An 18,920-nucleotide genomic window follows, 5' to 3' on the forward strand; every position below is an offset into this window, starting at 1 on the left:
ATTCATCTCCATGCAGCATCTCATTCATCTCGCAGCATCCAAACATATGCATTTCTTAGAATTTATGAAAAATCGACTAAGTCCGAGATGCCCTTAAGTAGGGATGCTGTATTAAGATGGGAGATGTAGAAGATCTAGATTCATCTCCATGCAGCATCCCATTCATCTCGCAGCATCCTAACATATGTTTTTCTTAGAATTTATGAAAAATCGACTAAGTCCGAGATGCCTTTAAGTAGGGATGCTGTATTGAGATGGGAGATGAAGAAGATCAAGATTCATCTCCATGCAGCATCCCATTCATCGCGCAGCATCGTAACATATGTTTTTCTTAGAATTGATGAAAAATCGACTAAGTCCGAGATGCCTTTAAGTAGGGATGCTGTATTGCGATGGGAGATGTAGGAGATCAAGATTCATCTCCATGCAGCATCCCATTCATCTCGCAGCACCCTAACATATGTTTTTCTTAGAATTTATGAAAAATCGACTAAGTCCGAGATGCCTTTAAGTAGGGATGCTGTATTGAGATGGGAGATGTAGGAGATCAAGATTCATCTCCATGCAGCATCCCATTCATCTCGCAGCATCCTAACATATGAATTTCTTAGAATTTATGAAAAATCGACTAAGTCCGAGATGCCTTTAAGTAGGGATGCTGTATTGAGATGGGAGATGTAGGAGATCAAGATTCATCTCCATGCAGCATCCCATTCATCTCCCAGCATCCTCACATATGAATTTCTTAGAATTTATGAAAAATCGACTTAGTCCGAGATGGCTTTAAGTAGGGATGCTGTATTGAGATGGGAGATGTAGGAGATCAAGATTCATCTCCATGCAGCATCCCATTCATCTCCCAGCATCCTCACATATGAATTTCTTAGAATTTATGAAAAATCGACTAAGTCCGAGATGGCTTTAAGTAGGGATGCTGTATTGAGATGGGAGATGTAGGAGATCAAGATCCATCTCCATGCAGCATCCCATTCATCTCGCAGCATCCTAACATATGAATTTCTTTGAATTTATGAAAAATCGACTAAGTCCGAGATGCCTTTAAGTAGGGATGCTGTATTGAGATGGGAGATGTAGGAGATCAAGATTCATCTCCATGCAGCATCCCATTCATCTCGCAGCATCCTAACATATGAATTTCTTAGAATTTATGAAAAATCGACTAAGTCCGAGATGGCTTTAAGTAGGGATGCTGCATGGAGATGGGAGATGTAGGAGATCAAGATTCATCTCCATGCAGCATCCCATTCATCTCGCAGCATCCTAACATATGAATTTCTTAGAATTTATGAAAAATCGACTAAGTCCGAGATGCCTTTAAGTAGGGATGCTGTATTGAGATGGGAGATGTAGGAGATCAAGATTCATCTCCATGCAGCATCCCATTCATCTCCCAGCATCCTCACATATGAATTTCTTAGAATTTATGAAAAATCGACTAAGTCCGAGATGCCTTTAAGTAGGGATGCTGTATTGAGATGGGAGATGTAGGAGATCAAGATTCATCTCCATGCAGCATCATATTCATCCCGCAGCATCCTAACATATGAATTTCTTAGAATTTATGAAAAATCGACTAAGTCCGAGATGCCTTTCATTAGGGATGCTGTATTGAGATGAGAGATGAAGAAGATCAAGATTCATTTCCACGCAGCATCCCATTCATCTCGCAGCATCCTAACATATGAATTTCTATGAATTCATGAAAAATCGACTAAGTCCGAGATGCCTTTAAGTAGGGATGCTGTGTTGAGATGGGAGATGTAGGAGATCAAGATTCATCTCCATGCAGCATCTCATTCATCTCGCAGCATCCTTACATATGAATTTCTATGAATTCATGAAAAATCGACTAAGTCCGAGATGCCTTTAAGTAGGGATGCTGTATTGAGATGGGAGATGTAGGAGATCAAGATTCATCTCCATGCAGCATCTCATTCACCTCCCAGCATCCTAACATATGAATTTCTAAGAATTTATGAAAAATCGACTAAGTCCGAGATGCCTTTAAGTAGGGATGCTGTATTGAGATGGGAGATGTAGGAGATCAAGATTCATCTCCATGCAGCATCCCATTCATCTCGCAGCATCCTAACATATGAATTTCTTAGAATTTATGAAAAATCGACTAAGTCCGATATGCCTTTAAGTAGGGATGCTGTATTGAGATGGGAGATGTAGGAGATCAAGATTCATCTCCATGCAGCATCCCATTCATCTCGCAGCATCCTTACATATGAATTTCTTAGAATTTATGAAAAATCGACTAAGTCCGAGATGGCTTTAAGTAGGGATGCTGTATTGAGATGGGAGATGTAGGAGATCAAGATTCATCTCCATGCAGCATCCCATTCATCTCGCAGCATCCTAACATATGAATTTCTTAGAATTTATGAAAAATCGACTAAGTCCGAGATGCCTTTCAGTAGGGATGCTGTATTGAGATGAGAGATGTAGGAGATCAAGATTCATCTCCATGCAGCATCCCATTCATCTCCCAGCATCCTCGCATATGAATTTCTTAGAATTTATGAAAAATCGACTAAGTCCGAGATGGCTTTAAGTAGGAATGCTGTATTGAGATGGGAGATGTAGGAGATCAAGATTCATCTCCATGCAGCATCCCATTCATCTCGCAGCATCCTTACATATGAATTTCTATGAATTCATGAAAAATCGACTAAGTCCGAGATTCCTTTAAGTAGGGATGCTGTATTGAGATGGGAGATGTAGGAGATCAAGATTCATCTCCATGCAGCATCCCATTCATCTCCCAGCATCCTCACATATGAATTTCTTAGAATTTATGAAAAATTGACTAAGTCCGATATGCCTTTAAGTAGGGATGCTGTATTGAGATGGGAGATGTAGGAGATCAAGATTCATCTCCATGCAGCATCCCATTCATCTCCCAGCATCCTCACATATGAATTTCTTAGAATTTATGAAAAATCGACTAAGTCCGAGATGGCTTTAAGTAGGGATGCTGTTTTGAGATGGGAGATGTAGGAGATCAAGATTCATCTCCATGCAGCATCCCATTCATCTCGCAGCATCCTTACATATGAATTTCTATGAATTCATGAAAAATCGACTAAGTCCGAGATGCCTTTAAGTAGGGATGCTGTGTTGAGATGGGAGATGTAGGAGATCAAGATTCATCTCCATGCAGCATCCCATTCATCTCGCAGCATCCTTACATATGAATTTCTTAGAATTTATGAAAAATCGACTAAGTCCGAGATGCCTTTAAGTAGGGATGCTGTATTGAGATGGGAGATGTAGGAGATCAAGATTCATCTCCATGCAGCATCCCATTCATCTCGCAGCATCCTTACATATGAATTTCTTAGAATTTATGAAAAATCGACTAAGTCCGAGATGCCTTTAAGTAGGGATGCTGTATTGAGATGGGAGATGTAGGAGATCAAGATTCATCTCCATGCAGCATCCCATTCATCTCGCAGCATCCTTACATATGAATTTCTTAGAATTTATGAAAAATCGACTAAGTCCGAGATGCCTTTAAGTAGGGATGCTGTATTAAGATGGGAGATGAAGAAGATCAAGATTCATCTCCCAGCATCCTAACATATGAATTTCTATGAATTTATGAAAAATCGACTAAGTCCGAGATGCCTTTAAGTAGGGATGCTGTATTAAGATGGGAGATGAAGAAGATCAAGATTCATCTCCATGCAGCATCCCATTCATCTCCCAGCATCTAAACATCTGTTTTTCTTAGAATTTATGAAAACTCGACTAAGTCCAAGATGCCTTTAAGTAGGGATGCTGTATTGAGATGGGAGATGTAGGAGATCAAGATTCATCTCCATGCAGCATCCCATTCATCTCGCAGCATCCTAACATATGAATTTCTTAGAATTTATGAAAAATCGACTAAGTCCGAGATGCCTTTCAGTAGGGATGCTGCATGGAGATGAGAGATGTAGGAGATCAAGATTCATCTCCATGCAGCATCCCATTCATCTCCCAGCATCCTCGCATATGAATTTCTTAGAATTTATGAAAAATCGACTAAGTCCGAGATGGCTTTAAGTAGGAATGCTGTATTGAGATGGGAGATGTAGGAGATCAAGATTCATCTCCATGCAGCATCCCATTCATCTCGCAGCATCCTAACATATGAATTTCTATGAATTTATGAAAAATCGACTAAGTCCGAGATGGCTTTAAGTAGGGATGCTGTATTGAGATGAGAGATGTAGGAGATCAAGATTCATCTCCATGCAGCATCCCATTCATCTCACAGCATCCTAACATATGAATTTCTATGAATTTATGAAAAATCGACTAAGTAAGAGATGCCTTTAAGTAGGGATGCTGTATTGAGATGGGAGATGTAGGAGATCAAGATTCATCTCCATGCAGCATCCCATTCATCTCCCAGCATCCTAACATATGAATTTCTTAGAATTTATGAAAAATCGACTAAGTCCGAGATGCCTTTAAGTAGGGATGCTGTATTAAGATGGGAGATGGAGAAGATCAAGATTCATCTCCATGCAGCATCCCATTCATCTCGAAGCATCCTAACATTTGTTTTTCTTAGAATTTATGAAAAATCGACTAAGTCCGAGATGCCTTTAAGTAGGGATGCTGTATTGAGATGGGAGATGAAGAAGATCAAGATTCATCTCCATGCAGCATCCCATTCATCTCGCAGCATTTAAACATATGTTTTTCTAAGAATTTATGAAAAATCGAATAAGTCCGAGATGCCTTTAAGTAGGGATGCTGTATTAAGATGGGAGATGAAGAAGATCAAGATTCATCTCCATGCAGCATCCCATTCATCTCGCAGCATCCTAACATATCAATTTCTTAGAATTCATGAAAATTCGACTAAGTCCGAGATGCCTTTAAGTAGGGATGCTGTATTAAGATGGGAGATAAAGAAGGTCAACATTCATCTCCATGCAGCATCCCATTCATCTCCCAGCATCCTAACATATGTTTTTCTTAGAATTTATGAAAAATCGACTAAGTCCGAGATGCCTTTAAGTAGATATGCTGTATTAAGATGGGAGATGTAGGAGATCAAGATGCATCTCCATGCAGCATCCCATTCATCTCGCAGCATCCTAACATATGAATTTCTATGAATTTATGAAAAATCGACTAAGTCCGAGATGCCTCTAAGTAGGGATGCTGTATTAAGATGGGAGATGTAGGAGATCAAGATTCATCTCCATGCAGCATCCTATTCATCTCCCAGCATCCTAACATATGAATTTCTATGAATTTATGAAAAATCGACTAAGTCCGAGATGCCTTTAAGTAGGGATGCTGTATAAAGATGGGAGATGTAGGAGATCAAGATTCATCTCCATGCAGCATCCCATTCATCTCGCAGCATCCTAACATATGAATTTCTTAGAATTTATGAAATTTCGACTAAGTCCGAGATGCCTTTAAGTAGGGATGCTGTATTAAGATGGGAGATGAAGAAGATCAAGATTCATCTCCATGCAGCATCCCATTCATCTCGCAGCATCCTAACATATGTTTTTCTTAGAATTTATGAAAAATCGACTAAGTCCGAGATGCATTTAAGTAGGGATGCTGTATTAAGATGGGAGATGAAGAAGATCAAGATTCATCTCCATGCAGCATCCCATTTATCTCGCAGCATCCTAACATATGAATTTCTATGAATTTATGAAAAATCGACTAAGTCCGAGATGCCCTTAAGTAGGGATGCTGTATTAAGATGGGAGATGGAGAAGATCAAGATTCATCTCCATGCAGCATCCCATTCATCTCGCAGCATCCTTACATATGTTTTTTTTAGAATTTATGAAAAATCGACTAAGTCCGAGATGCCTTTAAGTAGGGATGCTGTATTGAGATGGGAGATGAAGAAGATCAAGATTCATCTCCATGCAGCATCCCATTCATCTCCCAGCATCCTAACATATGTTTTTCTTAGAATTTATGAAAAATCGACTAAGTCCGAGATGCCTTTAAGTAGGGATGCTGTATTGAGATGGGAGATGTAGGAGATCAAGATTCGTCTTCATGCAGCATCCCATACATCTCGCAGCATCCTAACATTTGTTTTTCTTAGAATTTATGAAAAATCGACTAAGTCCGAGATGCCTTTAAGTAGGGATGCTGTATTAAGATGGGAGATGGAGAAGATCAAGATTCATCTCCATGCAGCATCCCATTCATCTCGCAGCACCCTAACATATGTTTTTCTTAGAATTTATGAAAAATCGACTAAGTCCGAGATGCCTTTAAGTAGGGATGCTGTATTAAGATGGGAGATGAAGAAGATCAAGATTCATCTCCATGCAGCATCTTATTCATCTCGCAGCACCCTAACATATGTTTTTCTTAGAATTTATGAAAAATCGACTAAGTCCGAGATGCCTTTAAGTAGGGATGCTGTTTTGAGATGGGAGATGAAGAAGATCAAGATTCATCTCCATGCAGCATCCCATTCATCTCCCAGCATCCTAACGTATGAATTTCTTAGAATTTATGAAAAATCGACTAAGTCCGAGATTTCTTTAAGTAGATATGCTGTATTAAGATGGGAGATGTAGGAGATCAAGATGCATCTCCATGCAGCATCCCATTCATCTCGCAGCATCCTAACATATGAATTTCTATGAATTTATGAAAAATCGACTAAGTCCGAGATGGCTTTAAGTAGGGATGCTGTATTGAGATGAGAGATGTAGGAGATCAAGATTTATCTCCATGCAGCATCCCATTCATCTCGCAGCATCCTTACATATGAATTTCTTAGAATTTATGAAAAATCGACTAAGTCCGAGATGCCTTTAAGTAGGGATGCTGTATTAAGATGGGAGATGGAGAAGATCAAGATTCATCTCCATGCAGCATCTTATTCATCTCGCAGCACCCTAACATATGTTTTTCTTAGAATTTATGAAAAATCGACTAAGTCCGAGATGCCTTTAAGTAGGGATGCTGTATTGAGATGGGAGATGAAGAAGATCAAGATTCATCTCCATGCAGCATCCCATTCATCTCCCAGCATCCTAACATATGTTTTTCTTAGAATTTATGAAAAATCGACTAAGTCCGAGATGCCTTTAAGTAGGGATGCTGTTTTGAGATGGGAGATGAAGAAGATCAAGATTCATCTCCATGCAGCATCCCATGCATCTCCCAGCATCCTAACATATGTTTTACATAGATTTTATGAAAAGTTGACTAAGTCCGAGATGCCTTTAAGTAGGGATGCTGTATTAGTATGGGAGATGAAGTAGATCAAGATTCATCTCCACGCAGCATCCCATTCATCTCCCAGCATCCTAACATATGTTTTTCTTAGAATTTATGAAAAATCGACTTAGTCCGAGATGCCTTTAAGTAGGGATGCTGTATTAAGATGGGAGATGAAGAAGAGCAAGATTCATCTCCATGCAGCATCCCATTCATCTCCCAGCATCCTAACATATGAATTTCTATGAATTTATGAAAAATCGACTAAGTCCGAGATGCCTTTAAGTAGGGATGCTGTATTAAGATGGGAGATGAAGAAGATCAAGATTCATCTCCATGCAGCATCCCATTCATCTCGCAGCATCCCATTCATCTCGCAGCATCCTAACATATGAATTTCTATGAATTTATGAAAAATCGACTAAGTCCGAGATGCCTTTAAGTAGGGATGCTGTATTGAGATGGGAGATGAAGAAGATTAAGATTCATCTCCATGCAGCATCCCATTCATCTCGCAGCATCCTAACTTATGAATTTCTATGAATTTATGAAAAATCGACTAAGTCCGAGATGCCTTTAAGTAGGGATGCTGTATTGAGATGGGAGATGTAGGAGATCAAGATTCATCTCTATGCAGCATCCCATTCATCTCCCAGCATCCTAACATATGAATTTCTTAGAATTTATGAAAAATCGACTAAGTCCGAGATGGCTTTAAGTAGGGATGCTGTATTGAGATGGGAGATGTAGGAGATCCAGATTCATCTCCATGCAGCATCCCATTCATCTCCCAGCATCCTAACATATGAATTTCTTAGAATTTATGAAAAATCGACTAAGTCCGAGATGCCTTCAAGTAGGGATGCTGTATTAAGATGGGAGATGAAGAAGATCAAGATTCATCTCCATGCAGCATCCCATTCATCTCGCAGCATCCTAACATATGTTTTTCTTAGAATTTATGAAAAATCGACTAAGTCCGAGATGCCTTTAAGAAGGGATGCTGTATTGAGATGGGAGATGAAGAAGATCAAGATTCTTCTCCATGCAGCATCCCATTCATCTCCCAGCATCCTTACATAAGTTTTTCTTAGAATTTCTGAAAAATCGACTAAGTCCGAGATGCCTATAAGTAGGGATGCTGTATTAAGACGGGAGATGAAGAAGATCAAGATTTATCTCCATGCAGCATCCCATTCATCTCGCAGCATCCTAACATATGAATTTCTAAGAATTTATGAACAATCGACTAAGTCCGAGATGCCTTTAAGTAGGGATGCTGTATTAAGATGGGAGATGAAGAAGATCAAGATTCATCTCCATGCAGCATCTCATTCATCTCGCAGCATCCTAACATATGTTTTTCTTAGAATTTATGAAAAATCGACTAAGTCCGAGATGCCTTTAAGAAAGGATGCTGTATTCAGATGGGAGATGAAGAAGATCAAGATTCATCTCCATGCAGCATCCCATTCATCTCGCAGCATCCTAGCATATGAATTTTTTAGAATTTATGAAAAATCGACTAAGTCCTAGATGCCTTTAAGAAGGGATGCTGTATTAAGATGGGAGATGAAGAAGATCAAGATTCAACTCCATGCAGCATCCCATTCATCTCGCAGCATCCTAACATATCTTTTTCTTAGAATTTATGAAAAATCGACTAAGTCCGAGATGGCTTTAAGTAGGGATGCTGTATTAAGATGGGAGATGTAGGAGATCAAGATGCATCTCCATGCAGCATCCCATTCATCTCCCAGCATCCTAACAGATGTTTTTCTTAGAATTTATGAAAAATCGACTAAGTCCGAGATGCCTTTAAGTAGGGATGCTGTATTAAGATGGGCGATGAAGAAGATCAAGATTCATCTCCATGCAGCATCCCATTAATCTCGCAGCATCCTAACATATAAATTTCTTAGAATTTATGAAAACTCGACTAAGTCCGAGATGCCTTTAAGTAGGGATGCTGTATTGAGATGGGAGATGTAGGAGATCAAGATTAACCTCCATGCAGCATCCCATTCATCTCGCAGCATCCTTACATATGTTTTTCTTAGAATTTATGAAAAATCGACTAAGTCCGAGATGCCTTTAAGTATTGATGCTGTATTGCAATGGGAGATGTAGAAGATCAAGATTCATCTCAATGCAGCATCCCATTCATCTCGCAGCATCCTAACATATGTTTTTCTTAGAATTTATGAAAAATCGACTAAGTCCGAGATGCCTTTAAGTAGGGATGCTGTATTGAGATGGGAGATAAAGGAGATCAAGATTCATCTCCATGCAGCATCCCATTCATCTCGCAGCATCCTAACATATGAATTTCTATGAATTTATGAAAAATCGACTAAGTCCGAGATGGCTTTAAGTAGGGATGCTGTATTGAGATAGTAGATGTAAGAGATCAACAATTATCTCCATGCAGCATCCCATTCTTCTCGCAGCATCCTAACATATGTTTTTCTTAGAATTTATGAAAAATCGACTTAGTCCGAGATGCCTTTAAGTAGGGATGCTGTATTAAGATGGGAGATGAAGAAGATCAAGATTCATCTCCATGCAGCATCCCATTCATCTCGCAGCATCCTAACATATGAATTTCTATGAATTTATGAAAAGTCGACTAAGTCCGAGATGCCTTTAAGTAGGGATGCTGTATTGAGATAGTAGATGTAAGAGATCAAGATTCATCTCCATGCAGCATCCCAAACATCTCCCAGCATCCTAACATATGTTTTTCTTAGAATTTATGAAAAATCGACTAAGTCCGAGATGCCTTTAAGTAGGGATGCTGTATTGAGATGGGAGATGTAGGAGATCAAGATTCATCTCCATGCAGCATCGAATTCATCGCGCAGCATCCTAACATATGAATTTCTATGAATTTATGAAAAATCGACTAAGTCCGAGATGGCTTTAAGTAGGGATGCTGTATTGAGATAGTAGATGTAAGAGATCAAGATTCATCTCCATGCAGCATATCAATCATCTCCCAGCATCCTAACATATGGTTTTCTTAGAATTTATGAAAAATCGACTTAGTCCGAGATGCCTTTAAGTAGGGATGCTGTATTGAGATGGGAGATGTAGGAGATCAAGATTCATCTCCATGCAGCATCCCATTCATCTCGCAGCATCTTAACATATGAATTTCTATGAATTTATGAAAAATCGACTAAGTCCGAGATGGCTTTAAGTAGGGATGCTGTATTGAGATAGTAGATGTAAGAGTTCAAGATTCATCTCCATGCAGCATCCCATTCATCTCGCAGCATCCTAACATATGAATTTCTATGAATTTATGAAAAATCGACTAAGTCCGAGATGCCTTTAAGTAGGGATGCTGCATGGAGATGAGAGATGTAGGAGATCAAGATTCATCTCCATGCAGCATCCCATTCATCTCGCAGCATCCTAACATATGAATTTCTATGAATTTATGAAAAATCGACTAAGTCCGAGATGGCTTTAAGTAGGGATGCTGTATTGAGATGAGAGATGTAGGAGATCAAGATTCATCTCCATGCAGCATCCCATTCATCTCGCAGCATCCTAACATATGAATTTCTATGAATTTATGAAAAATCGACTAAGTCCGGGATGCCTTTAAGTAGGGATGCTGTATTAAGATGGGAGATGAGGAAGATCAAGATTCATCTCCATGCAGCATCTCATTCATCCCCCAGCATCCTAACATATGAATTTCTATGAATTTATGAAAAATCGACTAAGTCCGAGATGGCTTTAAGTAGGGATGCTGTATTGAGACGGGAGATGTAGGAGATCAATATTCATCTGCATGCAGCATCCCATTCATCTCGCAGCATCCTAACATATGAATTTCTATGAATTTATGAAAAATCGACTAAGTCCGAGATGGCTTTAAGTAGGGATGCTGTATTAAGATCGGAGATGAAGAAGATCAAGATTCATCTCCATGCAGCATCCCATTCATCTCCCAGCATCCTAACATATGAATTTCTTAGAATTTATGAAAAATCGACTAAGTCCGAGATGGCTTTAAGTAGGGATGCTGTATTAAGATGGGATATGTAGGAGATCAAGATTCATCTCCATGCAGCATCCCATTCATCTCCCAGCATCCTAACATATGAATTTCTTAGAATTTATGAAAAATCGACTAAGTCCGAGATGCCTTCAAGTAGGGATGCTGTATTAAGATGGGAGATGAAGAAGATCAAGATTCATCTCCATGCAGCATCCCATTCATCTCGCAGCATCCTAACATATGTTTTTCTTAGAATTTATGAAAAATCGACTAAGTCCGAGATGCATTTAAGTAGGGATGCTGTATTGAGACGGGAGATGTAGGAGATCAATATTCATCTCCATGCAGCATCCCATTCATCTCGCAGCATCCTTACATATGAATTTCTTAGAATTTATGAAAAAACGACTAAGTCCGAGATGCCTTCAAGTAGGGATGCTGTATTGAGATGGGAGATGAAGAAGATCAAGATTCATCTCCATGTAGCATCCCATTCATCTCGCAGCATCCTAACATATGTTTTTCTTAGAATTTATAAAAAATCGACTAAGTCCGAGATGCGTTTAAGTAGGGATGCTGTATTGAGATGGAAGATGAAGAAGATCAAGATTCATCTCCATGCAGCATCCCATTCATCTCGCAGCATCCTAACATATGTTTTTCTTAGAATTTATGAAAAATCGACTAAGTCCGAGATGGCTTTAAGTAGGGATGCTGTATTAAGATGGGAGATGTAGGAGATCAAGATTCATCTCCATGCAGCATCCCATTCATCTCGCAGCATCCTAACATATGAATTTCTATGAATTTATGAAAAATCGACTAAGTCCGAGATGCCTTTAAGTAGGGATGCTGTATTGAGATGGGAGATGTAGGAGATCAAGATTCATCTCCATGCAGCATCCCATTCATCTCCCAGCATCCTAACATATGAATTTCTTAGAATTTATGAAAAATCGACTAAGTCCGAGAAGCCTTTAAGTAGGGATGCTGTATTAAGATGGGAGATGAAGAAGATCAAGATTCATCTCCATGCAGCATCCCATTCATCTCGCAGCATCCTAACATATGTTTTTCTTAGAATTTATGAAAAATCGACTAAGTCCGAGATGCATTTAAGTAGGGATGCTGTATTAAGATGGGAGATGAAGTAGATCAAGATTCACCTCCATGCAGCATCCCATTCATCTCGCAGCATCCTAACATATGAATTTCTATGAATTTATGAAAAATCGACTAAGTCCGAGATGCCTTTAAGTAGGGATGCTGTATTGAGATGGGAGATGTAGGAGATCAAGATGCATCTCCATGCAGCATCCCATTCATCTCCCAGCATCCTAACATATGAATTTCTTAGAATTTATGAAAAATCGACTCAGTCCGAGATGCCTCTAAGTAGGGATGCTGTATTAAGATGGGAGATGAAGAAGATCAAGATTCATCTCCATGCAGCATCCCATTAATCTCGCAGCATCCTAACATAAAAATTTCTTAGAATTTATGGAAAATCGACTAAGTCCGAGATGCCTTTAAGTAGGGATGCTGTATTAAGATGGGAGATGAAGAAGATCAAGATTCATCTCCATGCAGCATCCCATTCATCTCCCAGCATCCTAACATATGAATTTCTAAGAATTTATGAAAAATCGACTAAGTCCGAGATGCCTTTAAGTAGGGATGCTGTTTTGAGATGGGAGATGTAGAAGATCAAGATGCATCTCCATGCAGCATCCCATTCATCTCGCAGCATCCTAACATATGAATTTCTTAGAATTTATGAAAAATCGACTAAGTCCGATATGCCTTTAAGTAGGGATGCTGTATTGAGATGGGAGATGTAGGAGATCAAGATTCATCTCCATGCAGCATCCCATTCATCTCGCATTATCCCAACATATGTTTTTCTTAGAATTTATGAAAAATCGACTAAGTCCGAGATGCATTTAAGTAGGGATGCTGTATTAAGATGGGAGATGAAGAAGATCAAGATTCATCTCCATGCAGCATCCCATTCATCTCCCAGCATCCTAACATATGTTTTTCTTAGAGTTTATGAAAAATCGACTAAGTCCGAGATGCCTTTAGGTAGGGATGCTGTATTAAGATGGGAGATGTAGAAGATCAAGATTCATCTCCATGCAGCATCTTCTTCATCTCCCAGCATCCTAACATATGTTTTTCTTAGAATTTATGAAAAATCGACTAAGTCCAAGATGCCTTTAAGTAGGGATGCTGTATTAAGATGGGAGATGAAGAAGATCAAGATTCATCTCCATGCAGCATCCCATTCATCTCCCAGCATCCTAACATATGTTTTTCTTAGAATTTATGAAAAATCGACTAAGTCCGAGATGCATTTAAGTAGGGATGCTGTATTAAGATGGGAGATGAAGAAGATCAAGATTCATCTCCATGCAGCATCCCATTCATCTCGCAGCATCCTAACATATGTTTTTCTTAGAATTTATGAAAAATCGACTAAGTCCGAGATGCATTTAAGTAGGGATGCTGTATTAAGATGGGAGATGAAGTAGATCAAGATTCACCTCCATGCAGCATCCCATTCATCTCGCAGCATCCTAACATATGAATTTCTATGAATTTATGAAAAATCGACTAAGTCCGAGATGCCTTTAAGTAGGGATGCTGTATTGAGATGGGAGATGTAGGAGATCAAGATGCATCTCCATGCAGCATCCCATTCATCTCCCAGCATCCTAACATATGAATTTCTTAGAATTTATGAAAAATCGACTCAGTCCGAGATGCCTCTAAGTAGGGATGCTGTATTAAGATGGGAGATGAAGAAGATCAAGATTCATCTCCATGCAGCATCCCATTAATCTCGCAGCATCCTAACATAAAAATTTCTTAGAATTTATGGAAAATCGACTAAGTCCGAGATGCCTTTAAGTAGGGATGCTGTATTAAGATGGGAGATGAAGAAGATCAAGATTCATCTCCATGCAGCATCCTATTCATCTCGCAGCATCCTAACATATGTTTTTCTTACAATGTATGAAAAATCGACTAAGTCCGTGATGCCTTTAAGCAGGGATGCTGTATTGAGATGGGAGATGAGGAAGATCAAGATTCATCTCCATGCAGCATCCCATTCATCTCGCAGCATCCTAACATATGCTTTTCTTAGAATTTATGAAAAATCGACTAAGTCCGAGATGCCTTTAAGTAGGTATGCTGTATTGATATGGGAGATGTAGAAGATCTAGATTCATCTCCATGCAGCATCCCATTCATCTCGCAGCATCCTAACATATGTTTTTCTTAGAATTTATGAAAAATCGACTAAGTCCGAGATGCCTTTAAGTAGGGATACTGTATTAAGATGGGAGATGAAGAAGATCAAGATTTATCTCCATGCAGCATCCCATTCATCTCCCAGCATCCTAACATATGTTTTTCTTAGAATTTATGAAAAATCGACTAAGTCCAAGATGCCTTTAAGTAGGGATGCTGTATTAAGATGGGAGATGAAGAAGATCAAGATTCATCTCCATGCAGCATCTTATTCATCTCCCAGCATCCTAACATATGTTTTTCTTAGAATTTATGAAAAATCGACTAAGTCCAAGATGCCTTTAAGTAGGGATGCTGTATTAAGATGGGAGATGAAGAAGATCAAGATTCATCTCCATGCAGCATCCCATTCATCTCCCAGCATCCTTACATATGAATTTCTTAGAATTTATGAAAAATCGACTAAGTCCGAGATGCCTTTAAGAAGGGATGCTGTAATTAAGATGGGAGATGTAGAAGATCTAGTTTCATCTCCATGCAGCATCCCATTCATCTCGCAGCATCCTAACATATGAATTTCTTAGAATTTATGAAAAATCGACTAAGTCCGAGATGCCTTTAAGTAGGGAGGCTGTATTAAGACAGGAGATGAAGAAGATCAAGATTCATCTCCATGCAGCATCCCATTCATCTCGCAGCATCGTAACATATGTTTTTCTATGAATTTATGAAAAATCGACTAAGTCCGAGATGCCTTTAAGCAGGGATGCTGTATTAAGACAGGAGATGGAGAAGATCAAGATTCATCTCCATGCAGCATCCCATTCATCTCGCAGCATCCTAACATATGTTTTTCTTAGAATTTATGAAAAATCGACTAAGTCCGAGATGCCTTTAAGTAGGGATGCTGTATTGAGATGGGAGATGGAGAAGATCAAGATTCATCTCCGTGCAGCATCCCATTCATCTCGCAGCATCCTAACATATGTTTTACTTAGAAGTTATGAAAAATCGACTAAGTCCGAGATGCCTTTACGTAGGGATGCTGTATTAAGATGGGAGATGTAGAAGATCAAGATTCATCTCCATGCAGCATCCCATTCATCTCGCAGCATCCTAACATATGAATTTCTTAGAATTTATGAAAAATCGACTAAGTCCGAGATGCCTTTAAGAAGGGATGCTGTATTAAGATGGGAGATGGAGAAGATCTAGATTTATCTCCATGCAGCATCCCATTCATCTCCCAGCATCCTAACATATGTTTTTCTTAGAATTTATGACAAATCGACTAAGTCCGAGATGCCTCTAAGTAAAGATGCTGTATTAAGATGGGAGATGGAGAAGATCAAGATTAATCTCCATGCAGCATCCCATTCATCTCGCAGCATCCTAACATATGTTTTTCTTAGAATTTATGAAAAATCGACTAAGTCCGAGATGCCTTTAAGCAGGGATGCTGTATTAAGACAGGAGATGGAGAAGATCAAGATTCATCTCCATGCAGCATCCCATTCATCTCGCAGCATCCTAACATATGTTTTTCTTAGAATTTATGAAAAATCGACTAAGTCCGAGATGCCTTTAAGTAGGGATGCTGTATTGAGATGGGAGATGGAGAAGATCAAGATTCATCTCCGTGCAGCATCCCATTCATCTCGCAGCATCCTAACATATGTTTTACTTAGAAGTTATGAAAAATCGACTAAGTCCGAGATGCCTTTACGTAGGGATGCTGTATTAAGATGGGAGATGTAGAAGATCAAGATTCATCTCCATGCAGCATCCCATTCATCTCGCAGCATCCTAACATATGAATTTCATAGAATTTATGAAAAATCGACTAAGTCCGAGATGCCTTTAAGTAGGGATGCTGTATTGAGATGGGAGATGTAGCAGATCAAGATTCATCTCCATGCAGCATCTCATTCATCTCGCAGCATCCAAACATATGCATTTCTTAGAATTTATGAAAAATCGACTAAGTCCGAGATGCCCTTAAGTAGGGATGCTGTATTAAGATGGGAGATGTAGAAGATCTAGATTCATCTCCATGCAGCATCCCATTCATCTCGCAGCATCCTAACATATGTTTTTCTTAGAATTTATGAAAAATCGACTAAGTCCGAGATGCCTTTAAGTAGGGATGCTGTATTGAGATGGGAGATGAAGAAGATCAAGATTCATCTCCATGCAGCATCCCATTCATCGCGCAGCATCGTAACATATGTTTTTCTTAGAATTGATGAAAAATCGACTAAGTCCGAGATGCCTTTAAGTAGGGATGCTGTATTGCGATGGGAGATGTAGGAGATCAAGATTCATCTCCATGCAGCATCCCATTCATCTCGCAGCACCCTAACATATGTTTTTCTTAGAATTTATGAAAAATCGACTAAGTCCGAGATGCCTTTAAGTAGGGATGCTGTATTGCGATGGGAGATGTAGAAGATCAAGATTCATCTCCATGCAGCATCCCATTCATCTCCCAGCATCCTAACGTATGAATTTCTTAGAATTTATGAAAAATCGACTAAGTCCGAGATTTCTTTAAGTAGGGATGCTGTATTAAGATGGGAGATGTAGGAGATCAAGATGCATCTCCATGCAGCATCCCATTCATCTCGCAGCATCCTAACATATGAATTTCTATGAATTTATGAAAAATCGACTAAGTCCGAGATGGCTTTAAGTAGGGATGCTGTATTGAGATGAGAGATGTAGGAGATCAAGATTTATCTCCATGCAGCATCCCATTCATCTCGCAGCATCCTTACATATGAATTTCTTAGAATTTATGAAAAATCGACTAAGTCCGAGATGCCTTTAAGTAGGGATGCTGTATTAAGATGGGAGATGGAGAAGATCAAGATTCATCTCCATGCAGCATCTTATTCATCTCGCAGCACCCTAACATATGTTTTTCTTAGAATTTATGAAAAATCGACTAAGTCCGAGATGCCTTTAAGTAGGGATGCTGTATTGAGATGGGAGATGAAGAAGATCAAGATTCATCTCCATGCAGCATCCCATTCATCTCCCAGCATCCTAACATATGTTTTTCTTAGAATTTATGAAAAATCGACTAAGTCCGAGATGCCTTTAAGTAGGGATGCTGTTTTGAGATGGGCGATGAAGAAGATCAAGATTCATCTCCATGCAGCATCCCATGCATCTCCCAGCATCCTAACATATGTTTTACATAGATTTTATGAAAAGTTGACTAAGTCCGAGATGCCTTTAAGTAGGGATGCTGTATTAGTATGGGAGATGAAGTAGATCAAGATTCATCTCCACGCAGCATCCCATTCATCTCCCAGCATCCTAACATATGTTTTTCTTAGAATTTATGAAAAATCGACTTAGTCCGAGATGCCTTTAAGTAGGGATGCTGTATTAAGATGGGAGATGAAGAAGAGCAAGATTCATCTCCATGCAGCATCCCATTCATCTCCCAGCATCCTAACATATGAATTTCTATGAATTTATGAAAAATCGACTAAGTCCGAGATGCCTTTAAGTAGGGATGCTGTATTAAGATGGGAGATGAAGAAGATCAAGATTCATCTCCATGCAGCATCCCATTCATCTCGCAGCATCCCATTCATCTCGCAGCATCCTAACATATGAATTTCTATGAATTTATGAAAAATCGACTAAGTCCGAGATGCCTTTAAGTAGGGATGCTGTATTAAGATGGGAGATGAAGAAGATTAAGATTCATCTCCATGCAGCATCCCATTCATCTCGCAGCATCCTAACTTATGAATTTCTATGAATTTATGAAAAATCGACTAAGTCCGAGATGCCTTTAAGTAGGGATGCTGTATTGAGATGGGAGATGTAGGAGATCAAGATTCATCTCTATGCAGCATCCCATTCATCTCCCAGCATCCTAACATATGAATTTCTTAGAATTTATGAAAAATCGACTAAGTCCGAGATGGCTTTAAGTAGGGATGCTGTATTGAGATGGGAGATGTAGGAGATCCAGATTCATCTCCATGCAGCATCCCATTCATCTCCCAGCATCCTAACATATGAATTTCTTAGAATTTATGAAAAATCGACTAAGTCCGAGATGCCTTCAAGTAGGGATGCTGTATTAAGATGGGAGATGAAGAAGATCAAGATTCATCTCCATGCAGCATCCCATTCATCTCGCAGCATCCTAACATATGTTTTTCTTAGAATTTATGAAAAATCGACTAAGTCCGAGATGCCTTTAAGAAGGGATGCTGTATTGAGATGGGAGATGAAGAAGATCAAGATTCTTCTCCATGCAGCATCCCATTCATCTCCCAGCATCCTTACATAAGTTTTTCTTAGAATTTCTGAAAAATCGACTAAGTCCGAGATGCCTATAAGTAGGGATGCTGTATTAAGACGGGAGATGAAGAAGATC

Source organism: Anopheles ziemanni (assembly GCF_943734765.1).
Source record: "Anopheles ziemanni chromosome X unlocalized genomic scaffold, idAnoZiCoDA_A2_x.2 X_unloc_4, whole genome shotgun sequence".
Lineage (NCBI taxonomy): Eukaryota > Metazoa > Arthropoda > Insecta > Diptera > Culicidae > Anopheles > Anopheles ziemanni.